General features: G+C 46.5%; 1 non-coding gene across 1 annotated transcript; it reads right to left on the reverse strand.

Annotated features, from left to right (window-relative positions):
• Positions 1 to 7,695: 7,695 nt before the first annotated feature.
• LOC147925495 (small nucleolar RNA R71) lies at positions 7,696 to 7,802 on the reverse strand. Its single transcript, XR_015585624.1, has one exon. It is a non-coding gene; the product is annotated as a small nucleolar RNA R71 (small nucleolar RNA).
• Positions 7,803 to 11,448: the final 3,646 nt, after the last annotated feature.

Genomic DNA, 11,448 nt, shown 5'->3' on the forward strand with positions numbered 1-11,448 from the left:
CCTTGGGTAAGGACGAAGGCCGTACGGACGGTCTCGCTGACGGTTGCTTGGCCGAGTCGATCTCTTGGTATTCTTGGACGAAGGCTTGGACGAAGTGATTGATCCTTTACTTGGAAGTCCTGGATGAGCTCTTGCTCCGCGTGGTTGCACCGGGAGTGATCCTAGGCATGATAGCTCCGAGTTGTCCCGCGGGTGATAAAGGTGTTCCGTCGGTGTCCGGGTCCGGTGCGAGTGTTCCTGGCCGCGTCTCCGGTCCGGTGCTCACATCATTCTCTCCCCCTTGCGAAGGTTTTGATCCCAAAACATCTTCGTCGTCACCTGCATCAATCGGAACAAGATCAGCAACATTAAACGATGTTGATGTGTTGTACTCACCGGGCAGCTCAAGTCGATAGGCGTTGTCGTTGATCTTCTCGACGATTCGAAAGGGTAAGTTGCCGTGCGGGCTGACCTTTTCCTTCCTTTTCTTGGTAAACCGCTCCGGCCGAAGGTGTAGCCACACCCAATCGCCAGGTTGGAAGAGCATTGGCTTACGTCCTTTATTGGCGTAGCAGGCATATTGTTCGTTCCTCCTCTCGATATTGGCTCGGACTTCTTCGTGCAGTCGTTTGACCAGTTCGGCCTTAGTGGCTCCGTCTTGGCATTCGATCTCATCTGGCGGCAATGGTAACAAGTCCATCGGGGTCAATGGTTTAAACCCATAGGCGACCTCGAATGGTGACTTCTTGGTAGCCGAATGAACCGCTTGGTTGTAGGCAAACTCGATCAGTGGAACACATTCTAACCATGTCCCCTTGTTGCTTGCGATAGCCATACGGAGTAATGCGCCAAGGGTCTGGTTGATGACTTCGGTCTAGCCATCGGTTTGAGGGTGTGCGGCGGTGGAGTAAAGTAACTTTGTCCCCAATTCCTTCCACAAGGTACGCTAGAAATGGCCAAGAAATTTTGGCTCTCGGTCGGATATGATCGGATATGACCCCACTATATGGCTAAAGAACAGATCGGCAATGTGCACCGCGTCATGGCTCTTTTGGCATGGGATGAAATGAGCCATATTTGAGAACAGATCTACCACTACCATGATGGTGTCCTTCTGATACAACGGTGGCAATCCGAGGATGAAGTCCATGGATAAGTCGATCCAAGGACCTGTCCGGACCGGTAACAGAGTGTAGAGTCCGTGAGGATGAGTGGTGGTGTGACAACCCGTCCCGTTGACCCCATTAGCCCACTGCTAGCTTGCCCCCTTAGGCCCGAAGCTGGCCCTGCAGGGCATCGATCCTAACCCCTCACTGTGGATATTCCAATCCACCAGTAGGTTATTGGTGCACCAGGCGTTCCTCGAACCCTGGTCCTCACTCTTTAACAACCTTCCCACAGGACAAGCTGTCACCAATTGACCCGCAGATCAATTGGTGACAGCTTGTCATGTGGGAAGGTTGTTAAAGGGTGAGGACCAGGGTTCGAGGAACGTCTGGCGCAACAGGACGAGTTGTCACATAAAAATTGATTTTTATGTAACAATCCGTCCCGTGGACCCCACTAGCCCCCCGCTAGCTCGTCCCCATAGGCCCAAAGCTGGCCCTGCAGGGCATCGATCCTAATCCCTCACTGTGGATATCCCAATCCACAAGTAGGTTATTGGTGCGTCAGACGTTCCTCGAACCCTAATACCCACTCTTTAACAACCTTCCTACAGGACAAGCTGTCACCAATTGACCTGCAACTGAAACTATCTGACCCGTTTATTTTTTTTAAAATAATAAATAATAGTAATATAAATAAATACTCTACAACTAGTGGTCCCATACCCACTAGCCACCTAACCACAATCACAATCAACATCGGAATAACAAATATCAATAACCAATAAATATCCAATAATAATAAATAACCAATATTTCAAATATAACCAATGACCAACAACAAAACAACAGGAAACACAGAACCAACAACCTAGCAATTTTTTTAATGTCCCAACTCTAGCAACCTAGCAATACGAAACAACAACCAATCGAGTCCCTAGAACATCCTCCTCTTTATTGTCTTGATTCCACGATCACACTTTGCCTTTACCTGCACCACAAACAGAAATTACAATCCATGAGTATTTTATAAACACTCAGTAAGGTAATCCTCCCATATACTGGGCTATACACACAAGCAGTAGAGACATCTCTAACCATCAACCAACAATCAACAATCAACAATAACAAACCAGGACTCTGCATCGACCGACACCAGTTGGGGTTGCTTCGACCGATGCATGGTGTGCATCGACCGATGCAAGGGTCACTTGCATCGACCGATACTCCCACTGACCCGACCAATGCATGCTCGACATAACACGAAAACCCTAAAGTTTCACGCGCCGTCCTCGTACTTGCATCGAGCGACGCACAAAGTGCATCGACTGATGCATATGCCGAACATCGATTTTTCCCGAAGCTTCTCGCCGGATCTTCGTTCCTACAACCGCAAAAAAACTTGATCCCAAGCCACAAGAAAGCTTCCCAATGTCCCAAATAACGTTCTAACAAGCCTAACAACACACAACAAGCATATCAGAGAAATCTCCAGCTTAGATAAGCCATGGTCATGCACTTATCTTTGCCACAAAAGAAATCTGACCCAAACACAAGAAGAAAACGCTCATAGGAAGCTCCTACAACGATCCCAGCTACAGATCTCTACAGAAACAGCTTCCAACTCCAAGAAATCACCAAGAACACTCAAGAACACCAAGAACACTTCTCTCTCTCTTTCGTTTCTCTCAAAAGCTGCTAAACACGCCTAATGAGAAAAAACTCGAGTTTAAGGGTTTTCCTAACCCAAAACGCAGCGTTTAACTTAAGTCAAAACGCAGAAAACTGAACCTGCATCGACCGATGCACCACCAACATCGACCGATGCACATCCCAAACCGGGATTTTGGTTCGCGGATGTTACAGGTGAATTTGGAGGCTCGGCACACTACACACTGGCCGCAATGCTTCTCGACCATGCTCCGCATCCTTGGCCAGAAGAATTTCTCTTGTAGCATGGCTAAAGTTTTAGCCACACCAAAATGTCCGGTCAGAACTCCACTATGCGCTTTTCGGATCAATAAGTCGCGGATAGAGCCTGGGATGCCAAGGCGCCGACCTCTGAATAAGTAGCCCTCATACACATAGAACTCAGCATAGTTGCCTTTGCCAAAATTCTTGAAACATTCCCCAAACTCAGCATCATCTGCGTACGCGTCCTTGATGCTCTCGAACCCCAATACTTTGGCGTCCATGGTGGTGATCAAGGCATGTCTCCGGGAAAGGGCATTGGCTACGACGTTCTCCTTTCCTTTCTCATACTTGATAACGTATGGGAAGGATTCGATGAACTCGAGCCATTTGGTATGCCTCCCGAGCTAGCAAGTAGTGCTGCCAAGTCTCCATGGCACGGACCAGCGCGTAAAGCTCCTTTTCATAAGTGGGATAGTTGAGGGTTGCACCGCTGAGCTTCTCGCTGAAATAGGCCACCGGTTCACCGCCTTGTGTGAGAAACGCTCCAATGCCAATGCCGGATGCGTCACATTCCACCTCGAAGGTCTTGTATGAAGTCGGGGAGGAAAAGGAGAGGAGCTTGAGTAAGACGCTTCTTGAGTTCCAAGAAGGCTCGTTCTTGTTCGGCTTCCCACTTGAACTATTGGTTCTTCTTGATCACCGCGGTAATGGGTGCGGCGACGGTGCTAAAGTTTTGACAAAACGGCGGTAGAAGCTGGCTAGTCTGCGGAACGATCGGACTTGGGAGATGCTAGTCGGTGTGGGCCATTCTTATATGGCTCGGATCTTCTCGCAATCTACCTTTAGTCCCTGTTCACTGACAACAAAACCTAAGAAGACAAGTTCATTAGCAGGAAAGACACACTTTTTCAAGTTGGCGTACAGTTGCTCTTCGCGGAGAGTGTTTAAAACATGTTCCAAGTGCTCGACATGGTCTGAAAGGCAAGAGCTATAAACGAGGATATCATCGAAATAAACAACAACGAACTTATTGATAAAAGCTCTCAAAACGTGGTTCATTAACCGCATGAAGGTAGAGGGTGCGTTATCATTTGTACCAACCTTGATTGGTTTTGAAGGCGGTCTCGTCTCCTTCCTTCATCCTCACTTGGTGGTAATCACTTTTGAGGTCGATCTTGGAGAAAATGGTTGAACCGCTCAGCTCGTCCAGCATGTCGTCCAGTCGCGGAATCGGGAGCCGGTACTTGATCGAACACTTGTCGCATGACGGGGATGGCACATGGGCTAAGGCTTTCTCGGACATAGCCTTGGGACATGAGCTTGTATACTTGTCGCTCTAACTCTTTGGCTTCGTCCGGGTTCACTCGATACACGGGACGGTTGGGCATTTGTGCTCCGGTAACCAAGTCGATCTAGTGCTCGATGTCATTGAGTGGTGGTAAGCCTTCGGGCATTTCATCCGGGAACACGTCCGAGTATCTCCTAAGCACATCCTTGATGATGTCCGGAAGTCTGTCCTCTATGCCGCCTGTTCCTTCAACCAACAAATCTCTAAAAACCATCAATAACACTTGGTTGGAGTCCCTAATGGACTTTCTAATGTCACTTGACTGAATTAAGAAGTTTATTTTAGGGTCCGAATCCTTAGACAGCTTCATTTTCATTTCCCTAACTTGCGTTGGAGTTAAGGGTTTTCAACTTATACGTTTATTATCGTGTACAAACGTATACTGGTTAGTGCGGCCGCAATGTGACGTTCCCTTATTAAACTGCCATGGTCTTCCTAATAATAGGTGGCTAGCTTGCATTGGTACTACATCACGAGGACTTGGTCCTTGACGCGTATCACGGTCTTATCGTCCAACCACTTAAGCTTATAGGGCTTGAGGTGGCATTTGGCTGGCAAAGAAAGTTTATTAACCATGGTGGAGCTTGCTACATTTGTGCAGGAGCCTACGTCAATGATCAAGCCACATACCTTCCCGCTCACCGTGCATCGCGTGAGAAAGATGTTGTCGCGCTGGTTGGAGTCATCCGTCTCTTGACTAGTATTGAGGATGTGTCTGATCATCAGAAGTTCCCCAACGTCAGGTTCGACTATGGCCTCCTCCATGTCCGCTACATCTTAGTCTTGTCCCTCGGTCGTTTCTCCTTTGGACTCGAGCACTCCAGACTCGGTGATGATTATGGTGCAGGCGTTTGGACAGTCGCGAGCATAATGACCTCGGCCTTGGCATTTGTAACAAATGATGTCCCGGCTCCACACGTCGTTGGTCGTCTTGCGAGGATCTTGTCGGTTGTCCTTGGTCGTCTCCTTGGGCTTAAACTGCGAATCGACAATGGCCGCTTTAGACTTCTATTGAGGCCGGTTGGATGGTGATGCGTTTGGCGACCAGTTAGGAATTCCTTGGGTTCGGGTCCGGCTTGCGGCTGCGAGTTTCTTCTTGATTTGGGTCTCTATTTGCATTGAAAGATGCAATAGTTCCTCAAATCCTTGGTATGGTTGACGCTCGACCTTGCGCGCAATCTGGTCTTGTAGATGATAATTATCTAATTTATATGTTTTTAGCATCCTTTTTTGTCCATATTTTGCATTGTTCATACCTCTAACTTAGCATTTTTAGGTCATTAACTCTAGGAATCCACTTTTAGACCATTTAGGGTGTTGCATTTCTGCATTTGCATATTTTGGATGAAAACATGTGCTAAAGAGCCAAAAATGGGGAAAAATAAGGACAATCCGAGCATTTACCCGAAGGAGCCATCGAGATGCAAGACCAAGTCCGAATCCCAACACGATCGAAGAGGATCCGAGAGCATGAAGAACAACCCGAAGATCCACCCGAGGAGTAACCCGACTTCACCCTCGTGTACCCCATCGAGTTGACCATCGGGCAGGTCTGGGAAGCTAGGTCAAAACGGTTTCGATATATAAACCCCCACCTCTCCTAGCTCGCAAGGGAGCACGCCTCTGACCCTCAAACCAGAGAGCGAGAGCTTCTGTGAGAGAACTGAGCGACTCAAACATTTTCATTTTCGTTTTGTATTTTTATTTCATAGTTTTTATAATTTTCTTAGATTTCTATCTTGTACTCTTTCTACTCTACTCTATATTTTAATACAATGCAAGTTTCATTCATTTTTGTTATTTTGTTCCTTGTTATAATGTCCGAGTAGTGTAGTAAAGTTTCTAGGGATGGGATAGATGATTTTGTGTTATTGATCGGTTAGGATGCGTTAGTTTGATTGTAAATGATTGATAGATTTCCTTCTAGGTTGGTGTTCTTAATGCTGTCAACAGACCGAGAGGTTGAGATTAGATCTAGGGCATTTCAGCGACCGAGAGGTGTAGATGAGATGCATGAATTAGCCAATGCTAGAGGTTTACTTGACTCTGAGTAAGGGATTAGATGAGTTTGAGTTTACTGACAATAATGAATCGTTCTTAATGCATGCTTGTTCATATTGCTAGTGCGAGAGTGTGGTGACAAGGTTTTAGAGATTTATTGTCTAGGAAATAATTGCTTGAGGCATGTAAGGCATCTGTACTGGTCTAGAATACTTAGGATTCGATTACCCCATCCTTAGCAGCTTTCATATTTTATTTGTTTCCATTTTCTTTACTTACTCGACCACTTACCCGATCAGGTACACAATAACCTTTATCGAGTAATACCTCGAGCTGTTCATATCTCATTTGCTTACTTGATCACCCCACTCGATCCTGTACTCGACTGCTTGCATCGAGTACTTAGGTCGTGTGGTTTCTTTGTTTATATTCCTTTCTTTTATTTATTTTAGGACTGTTAGAACAAAAACCCTATCTGCTTGGCTTGACTTGTATTGAACAAAATTATATCCTTCCTGCTAGCAATAGACAACCATTTGGATTGATAACCCTTTGTACTACAACTGCATAGGGAATTGATACCCTGGGTAAAAACCCTACTATCAATTTAGCGCCGTTGTCATTTAGTTGATTTCATTTTGCTACGTTTAGGATTTCAGGACTTGTTAGATCAAGTTTTTTTGTTTATATTTGGTTTGGATACTGACTTGTTTGCTTTCGCATTGTTTGTTTTGAATCTCCGGTACAACCCGAGCACCCACCCGACCCGTCACTCAATCACCTGGATCGAGTTGATCCTCATGTACACACTTAGGCACCTACCTATGCATGCAAACACGATCCAGAGGTAGCCAGAACCTGAGTCCTTTCATCGACAACATCGACAGCCCTAGGCTACTCAGATAACAACAAGTTCAACCAGAACCAGCAATCATTAAGGAGACGATGAATAATCAAAACGGTCCACCAGCTCCTCAAGAAAGGACCAATATCGGAGCAGGAGATACTCAAACTACTCTCACTCAAAGGAATGGCATTGTGCCACTAGCTGTGCTGAACAACAATTTTGAGATCAAGAGTAGTCTCATCTAGATGATACAGAGTAATAAGTTTCATGGATTGCCAATGGAGGACCCATTGGATCATCTGGATGAATTTGATAGGCTCTGTAGCCTCACTAAGATTAATGGAGTTAGTGAAGACGGATTGAAACTCAGGTTTTTCCCATTCTCTTTGGGAGAAAAATCACACATCTGGGAGAAATCGCTCCCTAAGGAGTCCATCACCACTTGGGAAGTGTGCAAGAAGGCATTCCTAGCTAAATTCTTCTCCAACTCCAGAACCGCAATGCTGAGAAATGACATTTCCGGCTTTGTTCAGAAGAACAATGAAACGTTCAATGAAGCTTGGGAAGGTTTCAAGGGATACACTACCTAATGTCCACATCACGGCTTCAGCAATGCTTCATTGCTGAGCACACTTTACAGAGGAGTGGTCCCCAAGATACGGATGTTGCTGGACACCGCAAGCCATGGCAACTTCCTCAACACGGATGTCGATGAAGGTTGGGACCTAGTGGAAAATTTGGCTCAATCTGATGGAAACTACAATGAGGAATATGATCGCTCTGTGCGATCTACAGGAGAGGAAGATGCCAAGTACAAGAGGGACATGAAAGCCCTCAATGACAAGCTCGATAAGCTCCTCAACCAGCAGCAGCATTTTCATGCCCTATCACAGGAAGTGCAGTTTCTACAACAAGATGGGGAGACTATATATATAGAGGATGTTAACTACATCAACAACCAAGGAGGTTACAACAGAGGGTACAACAACTTCAAGCCGAATCCGAATCTGTCTTATCGGAACCTGAATGTTGCCAATCCTCAAGACCAAACTTACCCATCTGCAGTTCAAGGGAACCCGATCCAACAGAAGCCTTTTGTCCAGTACAACCAAGGCTGTGCACCTAAGCAGCAGTATTCTTGAACCTACAACCAACCACCTGGATTCCAACAATAACAAGGTCCGCAGAACCAATCACAAGAAGCCGAGTTGCGCGGCCTCATTCAACAAATGATTCAGAATCAGGCTACATCATCTATGGACATCGCGAAACGGTTCGCAGAGATGAGCAACAAGATCGAATCAGGAAACAATGATCTGAACGCCAAGTATGAATCACTCAACACTAAGGTTAGATACCTGGAAGGCCACCACAACAACCAACCAGCTCCAAAGATTAACCAACTCCCAGGTAAGGCTTTTCAAAATCCCAAGGATTATGCCACTGCTCAAGCCATCTTCCGTGATGATGACTACCTCACTGGGGATAGTGACGATCAAGATGGGGAGGATGTGGAACACCCAATGAAAAATGAGGCCAAGTACTATATATCCGAGTATGAACATGAGCATTCACTCGAGGAGCCTGATCGAGTTAATGATCGAGCATTGGTTCGAGGATCACAAACTGAAGAACAACCCGAAGTGGAACCCGATGACCTACACGATGGTGGTGATCGGATTATGCATCGAGTAGATGTTGAGAAGAGAGATCAGCCTCAACCACCTGCAACAGCAGAAGGGGAGTTAGAGGAGAGATTCAATGCTGCACTTGACATCCAGCTGGAGGCGCTTGCAGAGCGAATGGCTAAGCGTAAAGCTCCACCACCTAAACTTTTGCCACCACACGAGCTTTAGGAGGAAGCTGCCAAGGAGGCAGCTCGATTGGAGAATGAGGTTAAGGAAGCTGTCAAGGAAATTGGGTTTGAGATTCTCAGAAGTGAAGTGGAGTGTGCCTGGATCCTGAGCTGCGAATTAAGGAAAAACTGGAAGATCCTGGCTCTTTCACCTTGCCGTGTTCGATAGGACTTCGGATATTCAAGAACTGTTTGTGCGACCTTGGAGCTTTAGTTAGCATTATGCCGCTGTCAGTTGCCAACAAGATGGGATTCACTGATTTTAAACCAAGTAATCTGTATTTGGTTATGGCTGATAGAACAGTGAGGCATCCGATTGGGATCCTGGAAAATCTGCCTCTCCGGATTGGAAGAGTGGAAGTCCCTACTGACTTCATGATCCTTGATATGGACAAGGAACCAGACGATCCACTGATTCTAGGGAGACCATTCTTGGCAACAGTTGGTGATGTGATCGAGGTGAAACAAGGTAAGATCAGAATAGAACATGGTGAGCATTTCAAGATGGAATTCAATGTGAAGAAAGGGATTAAGAGGCCAACCATTGATGGTCAAGCTTTTTCTACTAAGACCAAACAAAGGAAGGTGCAACATCTTGAAGAGGTCAACACCACATTTGCCTTAGAACCTGGACAAAACCTGGAAAACCTGTTGAACCAGCCTGCTACAGTGGAGAGGATTCCAGAACCTCTTCCACATTGACCCCATGCTTAAGGAGCATGAAGAGTCAAGCTTAGTGACTTTAAACAAGCTCACTTGGGAGGAAGTCCCAAAGGTATCTTTTGTTTTGTTTTAATTTTGATTTATTTGTTTTATCCGTACTCGACGCGCCTGATCGTGTCCCTGCTCGGGTGGCGAGTGGAGTCCGAATTCCACAAGGAAGCCCACTCTCGGTAAAACCCACCAACCAAACCCTACTCTATTTAAGGGAGTCGAACCCTTCTCCCTCATTATCACCGATAAGTTGTCTCTAAACCCTAGAGTTTCTTTAGCTTCCATACTTTCTATTCTCTCTACAACTCGAGTTTTATTCGATTCTTTGGGACTAACCCTATTAACCTTGAGACTTAGCCTTTTTCTTCTCAAGGAATTCAGACATGGAGCCAATCGCTAAAACCTACCAAAGGAAGGGAAGAAGATGAACCTCCACCGCTGCTACAATCGGAGGTGATGCCGTCGAAGCTCGAGAGTCTCAAAGGAGAGGAAACGTTCCATATTCCTAACCGCTGGCTGGACGTTATGCCTCCCCAACCCGATGCTCAACCCGATCCACCACCTGATCTGATGCTCGAGTAACCGATCGAGTGGGCCACCAAGTTCGCTCACCGAGTCCAATGGCGAGTGCTGTCCGCCGTTCTCCTCAACGTAGGGACCTGTCTACGTCCGAAAGAACCGTAACCGACCCCATGGAGGTCGATTCTGATGCTGGAGGAGAAGAGCAAGGGGAGATCAAAATCTCTCGATCAAGGAGCAGAGCTACGGTTGCAAGAGGGAAGAGACCGACTTCAGAGAAGGGTGAGAAGGTAGCTGAGAGAGCAGCTGAGGAAGAGGATCAACAAGGAGAGGAGGAGAACCAAGAGAGAGAATTGCAGCAGAGAGAGAGGACACGCCAAGCCTCGCAGAGGCTGAAGCAGAAAGAGGTGGACACTCCGGCAAGACTATTCAAGGTCTTCAAGAAGATGAGCTTTGTTGGTACCTGATACCCTCACCGTGAGACCATGAAGCAATTGGGCATCGCTAGGGATTTATAGTTTCTGTTTGATATGTGCCACCTGGGCCATATGATGCGAGCTCACCTTGAAGCATATGAGGAGGAGACGGTCCATTTTCTTTCGACCTTGAAGCTGAATTATTTCGAGGACCACCCGACCCTACTACCCGATGGGGGGATCGGGTTCATCACCTTCTCCGTGAGGAACAAGGAGTACCGGCTCACTTTCAAGGAGATGAAGAAGCTATATGGCTTCAAAGCTGGTAGTGGAGAAGGAATGGAGGTTAGCAAGAATGAGATGAGGTCCCTATGGCTGACAATAGGAGACAAGCTCCCCTACAAGTCCACAAGCTCCAAATCCGCTCAAATAAGGAGCCCTGTTTTGAGGTATTTTCACAAGTCCCTTGCATGCACTCTTCTTGCTAAGAAAAGAGACTGGGAATGTGAACGATCATGAGCTCCAGCTATTAGACATTGCACTGTGTGGAGTTTTGGATAGCACTAGGGATGGCTCACCACTAGTAGGAGATGTTGCGGATACTAGTATGGTTTTTGTGCTACTCGATCAATTCCTCTATCTGAAATCGTGGGCCGTGAAAAGAAGAGAAGGAGGTGGAGAGATCTCCATTAGAGGACTGATTACACTAATCCTAGTGGCATGTGATGTGCCCTTGAAAGGAATTGTGC

The sequence above is a fragment of the Camelina sativa genome, chromosome 16 (assembly GCF_030686135.1).
Source record: "Camelina sativa cultivar CO46 ecotype springtype chromosome 16, ASM3068613v1".
Lineage (NCBI taxonomy): Eukaryota > Viridiplantae > Streptophyta > Magnoliopsida > Brassicales > Brassicaceae > Camelina > Camelina sativa.